Consider the following 12,056-nt stretch of genomic DNA (forward strand, 5'->3'; position numbering starts at 1 on the left):
CTCCCCCCACCCTCCCTCGCTCCCCACCCTCTCGCTCCCCCCACCCTCTCCCGCCTCCCCCCACCCTCCCTCCCCCACCCTCTCGCTCCCCCCACCCTTCTCCCCTCCCCCCACCCTCCCTCGCTCCCCCACCCTCTCTCCCCTCCCCCCACCCTCTCTCCCTCCCCCTCTCTCCCTCTCTCTCTCCTCCCCCACCCTCTCTCTCCTCCCCCACCCTCTCTCTCTCCTCCCCACCCTCTCTCTCTCCTCCCCACCCCCTCTCTCTCTCTCCTCCCCCACCCTCTCTCTCTCCTCCCCCACCCTCTCTCTCCTCCCCCACCCTCTCTCCTCCCTCACCCTCTCTCCTCCCCCACCCTCTCTCTCTCTCCTCCCCCACCCTCCCTCTCTCCCCCCTCCCCCACCCTCCCTCTCTCCTCCCCACCCTCTCTCCTCTCCTCCCCCACCCTCCCTCTCTCCTCCCCCACCCTCCCTCTCTCTCCTCCCCCACCCTCTCTCTCCTCCCCCACCCTCTCTCTCCTCCCCCACCCTCTCTCCTCCCCCACCCTCTCTCTCTCTTCTCCCCACCCTCTCTTCTCCCCCACCCGCTCTCTCTCTTCTCCCCCACCCTCTCTCTCTCTCTCTCCCCCGCGATTTCCCGAGGCTCTCCCCCCGCGATTTCCCGAGGCTCTCCCCCCCCCGCGATTTCCGGAGGCTCTCCCCCCCGCGATTTCCCGAGGCTCTCCCCCCCGCGATTTCCCGAGGCTCTCCCCCCGCGATTTCCCGAGGCTCTCCCCCCCGCGATTTCCCGAGGCTCTCTCCCCCCCCGCCCCCCGCGATTTCCCGAGGCTCTCCCCCCCCGCGATTTCCCGAGGCTCTCCCCCCACCCCCGCGATTTCCCGAGGCTCTCCCCCCCGCGATTTCCCGAGGCTCTCTCCCCTCCCCCCGCCCCCCGCGATCTCACGAGGCTGTGTGCTGGCGTCACGGGGGCCGTGCGCATGCGTGCCGGCGTCAAGGCGGCTGCGCAACGGCCGTGCGCATGCGTGATTGCCGTTTTAAAAAAAAGCCAGAGCGGGCTCTCGCGGGCGGGCGGCGAATGCGCGGTCAGTGCCAGCGGCGCGAGGCGGCCCGCGGGGAGTAGGCAGGGAAACCCCGCGGGCTGGCGGCCGTTGGAGCGGGGAGTAGGCAGGGAAACCCCGCGGGCTGGCGGCCGTTAGAGCGGCTCACTTCGGGCCCCGACACCGTCAAACCTGAGAGGGGGAAGTAGAGAGAGACAGAGAGGGAAGAGGAGAAGGAGAGAGAGGGAAGAGGAGAAGGAGAGAGAGAGAGGGAAGAGAGAGAGATTGAGAAATTTTTGGAGCTTCAGGCCTGCCTGCAGCGGCCTGGAGACCAGCACCGAGTCCCCCCTGTGCGAGGGTGAGGAGGAGGGGGGGGTTTGCTAAACACAATATAAAACTGAAATAAATTGTTAATTAATTCCCTAACACATAATTCAAATATTTACCTTAGTTCCCTAACACACAGAAAGTGTGGGGGAAAAAATCGTGAAAAATCAAGATGGCGGCCACTCACCTCGGTTCAGAAGGATAAGGCCTACCCACACACGCACCGATTGGTCGACCGGTCAGGTCACCGAAGCGTAGGATTGGTCAATCGTCGAGTCACTCGACACTCAACTGTCGGACGGCACGCGCCAGGAACCCGCCGTCCGATTGGTCGACCTCGACGTCACACGGTCGCTAATGAGATGCTAATGAGCGGAACGCTGAACGTTTCTGGGATACTGCGGACGGGATTTTTGTCCGGCCGAAACGTAAATACGCCTATGACCGGTCCGGAATCGCAAGCTTTCTTTTGAGGCGATGCGCGCATCGGTACGCTCTGTAACTTTCAAACGTATAGAGAACGGACAGACAGACAGACAGACATCGGGACAGACAGACAGAAGAGCCGCTTTATATATATAGATAGGTAGACAACTCTGATGTAAATATGTTATGTATGTTGTGTTACCAAATATTATTAGCCCTAGTTATGGTGCATCTGTTGATTTAATTGCACGGGTACGTTTTAATTAAAAGGGGAGGAATGTTGTGTATGTAATATGTATGTTACTTTAAACCTATGGCCAGGGCAGCACTACTTTGTAGGGCGTAGTGATACTGTAGTACCACTCCTGGCCATAGGTGTATAAATAGTACTGTGGGTACTGATCTCCCCTCAGTTCCCGCCTGTTGGTATGAAGTAAAGACCTAAGTTGAACCTTCCAAGCTGTCTCCTCATTATTGTATTAAGTATAGTCACATACTTTACACTTAGCAATGCACTTGTCTGATCCATAGTCAGCATCTCAGAATTATACAATCTTCCAACAAAGAAACCAGTCAATCGAGTCTGGAGGTGACCAAAACACAGTAAGAGTTTCAGCAGCAGTGGGAGGGAGGTGGGTCACTGAGGCTACCCCTGGGCCATACCCCTACGTAAATCGAGTTTGGGACTACAAGTGCTTGCAAACACACTTCAGCAACAATGTTAGAAATAATCTCTGTCAAGGTTAATATGATGAGAAGAACCTAATTGTTACTTTGCACAAAATAGTATCTGCTACCCTGCAAAGGAAAGCATGCTCCAAGGCAAGTGTCCTTCCTGAAAGACAACACGAAACGTGCCTTCAGCCTGGAGCGTGATCTCAGTGAGGAAACACTTCTCTGAGATAATTGAAAAATGCTGATGAATGTTTACAATCACAAGCCTCAGAGTATTTGTTAATCTTGTTGACACTATCTTCTGGAAAAGATGAAGCTTCCCTGGATGGGATAGCCTTAACCCTCAGAGTGCTGATTGCTTGCTTTATCTTGTATCAGCTTGGCTCAGTTGGTGGCACTTTGTGAGTCCGAAGGCCGTGGTCTCAAGCCCCACTCCAGGATTTGAGCACAGAATTTAAGCTGGCGCTTCAGTACAGAGATGCGGCATTGTCAGAGTTGCCATCCTTTGAATTAAACACCAAACTAAGGCCCTGTCTACCAACGACTTGCATTTCTATAGCATCTTTCACATACGTGAATGCCGCAAAGCACTTCAAAGAGGTGTAATCAAGAAAAGGCTGCCAAGCCAAAGAAGGAGGGCAAAACCTTGGTGAAGAGTTCAAATTCAAGGAGACATAAAAGTCGGGAAGCATTGAGATTGGCTGGTTGGCACACAGCCTAGTTCCGCGGCTTATGTTGGTTTCCGATCTAGATTCACAACCCAGTGGAGGATGCTTTGAACCTAGCACCTCCCCAAGCTTGACAACTGGTACTTTGTAAATCTTTCAATGAAACAAAGTGACAAATCTTAGTTCACAAATTGTGGTAAAACACCCCATACATTGATGCAATGCACAGATTCTTCTACACCTCATTACTGGCCGAGTAGAAGAGTCCCATGTACTTCACGCTATGGGAGAAATTTGAACCTGGAAAAGTGCGTGGGTGCAGTTGGGGTTAAAACTGGCAAAAATGTGAGTGTGTCAGGAAGCCTGGTCCAACCTGCCGACTTCTGCGGTTAACTTGAGCGTGTTAGGCTGCTTGCACGCAACCCCCTCGGGAGAGGCAGGTTGCCTATTAACATATGCTAATCACTCGAACTGAGTGATATTTCAGCACTGCTTTAAATTCAACGTCGCATCCACGGGTTTCCCGGACTTCCTGAAACTCGCAGGTGAAAGCAAGACGGGAACGCAGCGATGATTGAGGGGGTTGACTCAAAATCATGAAAATACTGCAATAAATACTCAGTACTCACAGCTGCTTTCTTGCCTACTCGTGGGAAAAGGTGTTCAAAGTCCTTTTGCTGAGAGTTTACTTTCTGTACTTTGGAGGTTTTCTGAATAACATCAGGATGGGTGGCACCTTGGCCGCCTTAGATTGGACCTTGGACAAGGAGCAATATGAACAGCACCAGAAGCAGCAGCAGCCTGCTGTTGAGAGACCTGTAGCTGGACAGCAGAGAGGGGACCAGCAGAGAGGGGTGCAGCTCACAGGAGGCATTACCCGTGACACACGGTCTGCAGCCAGAGGCTGAGTTTCCTTGACATGTCAGAACAGCAGTGTTTCAGGAGGAAATGAAAACAGAAAATGCTGGAAATACTCAGCAGGTCAGGCAGCATCATTGGAGAGAGAAACAGAGTTAATGTTTCAGGTCGATGACCTTCCATCAGAACTGACCAACTGAGTATTTCCAGCATTTTCTGTTTTCTTTTCAGATTTCCAGCAGCCGCAGTATTTGTGCTTCAGGAGACTCGGGTTGTCGCATCAGGTGGCGGCCGACATCTGCAGCCGAGAAGAAGACCTGCTCCCTGCTGCCCCTGGTGGCCACGTGTTCCCAGTCAAAGTCAAAGTCACCACCTTAACTTTTTAGCCTCCGGATCCTTCCAGGGCTCTGCCGGAGACATATCCAGGATCTCCCAGTCAGTGGCCCACAAATGTATAAGACAGGTGACTGATGGGTCGCTTGCCAATTATGTGAACTTCGCCTGCGATGATGCCAGTCAGAATAAGTGAGGGCTCGGGTTTGCATCTCTGGCTGGCTTCCCATAGGTTCAGGTCATCATCGACTGCACACACATGACCATCCACGCACTCCCAAATCAACCAGGAATATTTGTAAACTGTAAGGGCTTCCACTCCATCAATGTGCAGCTGGTGTGCAACCACAAAGATATTTCTGCAGGAGTGCGCAAGATTCCCAGGGAGCTGCCATGATGCTTTCATCCTGCGGCAGTCCAAGCACCCTGACATCTTTGTACCTGCAAGCACACTTAAGGGGTGGCTACAAGGAAACAAGGGATACCCACTTCAAACTTGACTGATGACACCCATCAGAAACCAGACCAATGAAGCCCAACAGCGCTACAATGAATGCTATATGACTACCAGATGTGTGATCGAACAAGCTATCGGCATGCTAAAGATGTGCTTCAGGTGCCTCGACAGATCTGGAAGTGTCCGTCAGTTATGCACCAGCCAGGGTGTCCAGAATGGTCATGGTTTGCTGCTCTCTGCACAACATTACACAGAAATCACAGAATCACAGAAACCCCACAGTGCAGATAGAGGCCATTTCGGCCCATCGAGCCTGCACCGACACATATCCCACCCGATCCCCGTAACCCCTACACCAACACATATCCCACCCTATCCCCGTAACCCCACGTATTTAATCCCCCTAACACTAAGGGTCAATTTATCATAGCCAATCAACCTAACCCGCAAATCTTTGGACTGTGGGAGGAAACCGGAGCACCCAGAGGAAACCCACGCAAACACGGGGAGAATGTGCAAACTCCACACAGACAGTCACCCGAGGCCGGATTCGAACCCGGGTCCCTGGCGCTGTGAGGCAACAGTGCTAACCACTATGCCACCGTGCCACGCAGCAGTGAGGTTTGGACCCACAGGAACAACAAGGCACAGAGCACCGATCGCCTGCAGATGATTCTGAGAAGGGGGAGAAGGTGGAAAATGAGGAGAGCAATGCAGCACCAGCTGTTCACATTGCTTTCCGGGATGCCCTTATTAATGCAAGGTTCACTTAGGTTGCACCAGTGGACCAATGTCAGAAGCACATGCAATGGCCATTCTTTCCACAGCCACCCTCCCAATGCCACTGGCACAAAGCAGACCTACAAACCACCTACCACCCCTTACACATCCCCTCCATTGGTCCCCATCAATTCATGTCTTCCCATTCATCATCAAGCAAGTTAAAAGGCAACTTGTCACCCAGCAACCGAGAATGGGCAAGTCGGGAAAGTGGTGCAAACTAATAGAATTTATGTGATTCTACTAAGGAATGGAAACTTCATAACGTAACATTTTCTCATACGCCCATGTGCAATTACAAAGCTTTACTCTTCCTACTGCTCCGACATGTTGCAACACCTGTGGCTTCAGCAGAGGTAGAGGCAGGCTGCTGAGGTCCCTGCTCTGACTGCTGAGATGCTCTTGGCTGATGACCTCTGGGTTTTGGAGCCCATGAAGACTCTGCCAAAGACTGTTCCACCTGCACCTGTGGACTCCAACATCAGGCCACGAGGTAGCATGTCAGATACTGACTCGGGGTGGGGGGGAGGGGGACAACGGGTGAGAAGTGGAAGTGCTTTGAGTGGAGTTACCACTTCCATGACCTCCTTCGCCATTCATGGCAAGCTACACTTCACTGAACCACTTTGGTGCAAATTACTGAGGCGCTGTAAGGCCAAGGCTAAGGTATCTGTCATCCAATTTAAGGCAGTAGACATGTTGGTATCCAGAGTGTGCACGGCCATGGTCAAGGCCTGCATGGACTCATTTGATTGCCGTGTTTGATATTCCACGGGACTGACCACTCTATCAATGGAAGAACTCATCATTGCACTGACCTGTGACATCAACCCACTCATGCTTGAGGAGGACTCCTCCATTCTCTCTGCAAATGTGGACAGTGTGCTTGGAAAGCCTGTCAGTAAATTGTACATTCTCTGGTGCTTCTCAATGGTTAGTCTTTTCATTGACAGCCCCAGGGTACAGCATCTGTGTCCAGCTGAGCAGAGCTTCGAGAGGCCTGTGCCCTCTGACGCTGACTCCCCACTGCTGTCCCTGTCACCACCATCTGCTCTTGCTAACTGACTGGTCCCACTGAAGTGTGAGTATCTGAGATGGTGCATGGTAAGTATAATGGTGAAAGAATAAATTCCTTCTGAGGAATCATCGGCGGCGATCTCCACCAACCTCTGCTGCACGCATAAAGGCCCTGTCGAAGAGAAAAGATATGAATTAGTCCTGGCAAGATACATATGTTGGAACTTATCATAATGAAGATGATCATATTTCACTCGCTGTTAAAATCAAGTCAACATGATGAATGTTGTATGACATGCAGGTCCCTGATATTTAATTGTGTCACCAGTGTTGTGTATGTACCTTTAAGAGAAGAACTAATTCTATACTGCAGTACCGGTAGTGACCACCCCTGTATATAAAGCCATAGCAGGCTTCTCTATTTCAGTCTTGAGTTCCCCTCTGTTCAGTAAATACCTGTTTTATTGTTCTCCTGCAGTCCGAGTATTATTGATACCCGGACACTACACTGGTGACGGGCAGGTTCGAACTCACCTGCAGTACTGCATCACCTCACGGGGATCTTTTCCCTGCAGAGAAGCTTCTTGGAGGTCGAAGTCAGAACGGCAGGCGTCGACCGCGGGCAACCACCCAGGGATCCATCGGAGAGTTGCAGGGGAGGCTGTGGAGAGCTGGGCCTGGCTCCCCAGTCGAGGTGTTCCAGCAAGTCGTGCTGGTAGCAGGTAGTGCGCTGACCCTTCTGGACTGCGGCGGGCTTGGGCTCGATCGAGCGGCTCTGCAAAGGGGCCGTGCAGCGTCTTCGGGAGGAAGAGAGAGAGAGAGGGTGGAGCACACAGGGCATGGTCGGTGCTCAAGAACCGGGCAGCGTGGAGAGGATAGAACGAGGGGAAGGAAAAGTGATACGCGCCGAAGCTGCGGGTTGCCGCCATTACCCTGTAGAACGCTAGGAGCAGCGTGGCAGCAAGGGGAAGAAGGAAAAGCGCGGGAGGCACCATTTTATTCCATTGGGGAAGAAGGAAAAGCGCGGTAGGCGCCATTTTATTCCATTGGGGAAGAAGAAAAAGTGTGGAAGGCGCCATTTTAAATTACCCAAGATGCCGAAAAGTGGCAGTATCACTGCTTTCGACAATGAGGTAGAAGACTGGACCACGTATGTGGAAAGAATTGAAGTGTACTGCAAGGCAAATGAGGTGGCCGATGGAAAGAAGGCGTCGGTATTATTAAATTTGATGGGCGCGAGAACGTACGGCCTATTGCGGAATTTAATTAACCCAGCTAAACCAATGGAGAAAAGTTTTGAAGAGATTGTTAATACCTTACAGGAACACCTAAACCCTACACCGCTGCTGATAGCAGAAAGATTCAAGTTCCATAAAAGAAACCAGCACAAAGATGAGAGCAATGCTGACTATCTTACGGAACTACGCAAGTTATCGAAGCACTGCCAGTTCAGAGCAGGACTGGCAGACACCTTACGGGATAAGTTTGTCTCCGGGCTCCAGAGTGAAGGAACCCAGAAACTACTACTTTCGGAAAAGGACCTGACACTAGAATAGGCTTTCAGCGTGGCAGTATCCTATGAAGCAGCAGCATGGGGAGCTGCGGAAATACAACAGAAACCACAAGAATACAGCGCAAACGAAATGGCACATGGAGCAGAAAAGTGCTATCGCTGCGGCAGAACAACCCATGATCAGAAGGACTGCTGGTTTAAGGACAAAGTATGCAGGCAATGTGGGAAAATGGGACACATAGCAAGAGTCTGCAGGTCGGGAAAGAAAACCAACACTACAAGAACTACTAAGGAAAAGTACAAGAAAGTAAAGAAATTGACAGACAGTAGTTCGGAAGACCAGGGGAGTGATAAGAACTCCGGGAGCAGGAGACTAAGTTGTCTAAAGTTACACAACATGATCGCAAAGGAGGATCACCGAACCATTTGGGTCACCCTCATGATAGCAGGGTCCCCAGTAAAGATGGAATTGGACACAGGATCAGCCCTAACTGTCATGAATCGACGAGACTATGAGCGGCTATTCCCACACATACCCTTGAACGACACGTCCATTGTATTGAAGACATACACGGGGCAAAAAGTCTACCCCAGAGGAAAAATAAGGGTGCCAGTTGAATACAACGGCAAGGAAACACAGAAACTGTATCTATATATACTACCAGATGGAGGACCACCATTATTGGGACGTGAATGGATCCGAAAAATACAATTGGATTGGCATTCCATTCAGGCGCTAACTGTGACTGATAAAAAGGATGATGATGTCACACCTTGACTGTCAAAGATTCTAACTGACGTGAAAGAGGTGTTCCAACAAGGACTTGGGACTCTAAAAGGAGTAACGGCAACAAAAAAATTGAAGATAACGCAAACCCAAAATTTTTTAAGGCCAGACCGGTACCTTACGCAATCCGCCCAGCCGTTGAAGCAGAGCTGGACAGTCTGGAGCTTTCGGGTGTGCTGTCCAAGGTGGACTGGAGCGAGTGGGCCACACCCATCATTCCTGTAATGAAGAAATCATTGAGCAGCACGCCTGGGGAACCGAAGAAGGTTCGCATCTGTGGGGACTTCAAGGTAACTGTGAACCCAGTCCTGCACACAGTACAATATCCACTTCCACGGATAGAAGATATTTTCGCCTCACTATCTGGAGGGAAACGCTTTACAAAGATTGATCTGGCCCAAGCGTATCTACAAATGGAGGTGGAAGAAGCATCTAGGAAATACCTCATGATAAACACTCACAAAGGCCTTTACCAGTAAATCGACTGGTATTCGGGGTAGCATCAGCCCCGGCTATTTGGCAGAGGGTGATGGAACAAGTCCTGCAAGGGATCCTGGGGACCCAGTGTTATTTGGACGACATCCTGGTTACGGGCGAAAATGACAGTGAACACCTTGCCAACCTGGAACAGGTGCTCACGAGATTACAGGAATATGGGCTACGAGCCAACCACCCCAAATGCGAGTTCTTCAGGAGACAAATCTCGTATTGTGGCCACATGATTGATGAGGAAGGGTTGCATAAGTCGCCGGACAAGATTGAGGCTGTAGTCAAGGCTCCAGCACCGGAAAATGTGTCGCAACTGAAGTCGTTCCTCGGGTTGGTGAACTAATACCATAAGTTCTTGTCGAATTTATCTACAATTCTGCACCCACTGAAAGCCCTGCTGCAAACTGGAGTAACATGGAAGTGGAGTGATGAGTGTAAGCGTGCCTTTCAGAAATGTAAATGCCTAATCACTTCAAAAGAAGTATTGGCCCACTACAATCCAACAATACCGATTCGGTTAGCATGTGATGCGTCTCCCTACGGCATCGGAGCGGTGCTGTCACACAAATTCCTTGACGGCTCAGAGAGGCCAATAGCCTTTGCGTCGCGCTCGTTAACCTCAGCCGAGCGTAACTACGCCCAGATTGACAGGGAGGCCCTCAGCCTGGTGTGGGGGGTGAAGAAGTTCAATCACTATCTGCACGGGCAGAAATTCACCCTACTGACTGATCATCAGCCCCTGGTCTCCATTTTTAACCCAAAGAAGGGCGTTCCGGTGATGACGGCGCAACGGCTGCAAAGATGGTCACTTTTTCTCGGGGCACATCAGTACGACATAGAGTACAAGGGTACGAAACAGCATGGAAATGCTGATGGGCTGTTGTGCCTACCGTTGCCTACGGTAGAGGAAGCACCTGCAGTGGACCCTGTTGAGATATTCCATGTGACCATAGTCGAATGTCTACCTGTTACAAACTCAAGTATAGAGAAGGAAACCCGAAATGACCCGACACTCTCTCGAGTCTATGATTTGACGGTGAAGGGATGGCCAGCACATGGCGACTCACTGTTGCCAGCATTCTCGCCAAGGAGAGAACAGCTGTCAGTGTGCCGGGGGACCTTGGTGTGTGGATCCCGAGTGGTAATTCCACCCAAGTTGAGGAATAGAGTGCTCAATGAGCTTCATGAGGGTCATCTGGGAGGGGTAAAAATGAAGAGCCTAGCCAGGGCGTTTGTGTGGTGGCCAGGAATCGATAAAGAAATCGAGGATATGACCAAGAGATGCACAGGATGCCAGAAGGTCCAAAACGCTCCACCACAGGCCCCGCTACATCCATGGGAGTGGCCCTCATCTCCATGGCAACGGGTACACATTGATTTTGCTGGTCCATTTATGGACTCAATGTTCCTAATCGCTGTGGACGCCCATTCGAAATGGCCAGAGGTGATCAAAATGTCCTCCACCACCACGGAGAAAACTATTGCAGTCCTACGGACCATCTTCGCCAGGAATGGCTTGCCAGAACAGATTTGCTCCGACAATGGGCCACAGTTTGTGTCAGAGGATTTCCGGAGGTTTCTGAGGAATAATGGGGTGAAGCATTACACATCTGCCCCATATCATCCAGCCACAAATGGATTGGCTGAGAGGTTTTTTCAGACCTTTAAAAAGGCAATAAAGGCAATACATAATGACGACATACCACTACAACACAAGGTGGATAATTTCTTGTTTGCTTTCCGGAATGAGACACATGCAGTCACCAACCAAGCTCCAGCCATAATGTTCTTCAACCGAAGGCTAAGATGTCGCCTGGATCTGCTCAAACCAAACATAAGACGAGATGTTGAGGATAAGCAATTCCAGCACATAAATGAGAAGCCAACCAGGAGCTTCAAGATAGGGCAACCAGTCTTGGCCCACGACTACCGAACAGAAAAATGGCAGCCAGGAACGATATGCACACAGCAGGGACCACTAATGTACACAGTGGACGTTGGAGAGAGCATCGTGAGACGCCATGCTGACCAGATTCAAGAGACACAGGAACAAGCCAAACCCATACCACGAGCAGGTGCACCTGGTAATCAACCCGAAGTACAGATTGCGTCTCCCTCAGAAGCAGTGGTATTGGAAGCTGACAAACCAACCAATGACAATGAGCCAGAATCAACTCCGCCGCAAGAACAGGATACTCGAGAAAGGCGCTATCCAGTCAGGATCAGGAAGCCTCCTCAAAGACTGAACTTATAAATGATTATTTCAGTTGATGTATATAGTACAGAGAAAATTGTAATTGTAATTAGTTATTATTTAGTTGTTAAATGAATGTTATGTACTGTTTATCTAAAAGGGGAGGAATTGTTGTGTATGTACCTTTAACAGAAGAACTGATTCTATACTGCAGTACCGGCAGTGACCACCCCTGTATATAAAGCCATAGCAGGCTTCTGTATTTCAGTCTTGAGTTCCCCTCTGTTCAGTAAATACCTGTTTTATTGTTCTCCTGCAGTCCGAGTATTATTGATACCCAGACACTACAACCAGGTAGCTGGGAGGTTCCCATATCCCCATCTCCGATGGTCAGGGTTGCTGAAACGCCATCGATTTCCAGTGCTTCCTCCTCTGCAGTTGTTAGCTGTGAAATCTGTGAAGGCCCACCTCCAGTTCTCTCCCTCTCCCTAGTGTTCT

Source organism: Somniosus microcephalus, chromosome 13, assembly GCF_052327205.1.
Source record: "Somniosus microcephalus isolate GS21.2 chromosome 13, FLI_Smic_1.0, whole genome shotgun sequence".
In the NCBI taxonomy this organism is placed as follows: Eukaryota; Metazoa; Chordata; class Chondrichthyes; order Squaliformes; family Somniosidae; genus Somniosus; species Somniosus microcephalus.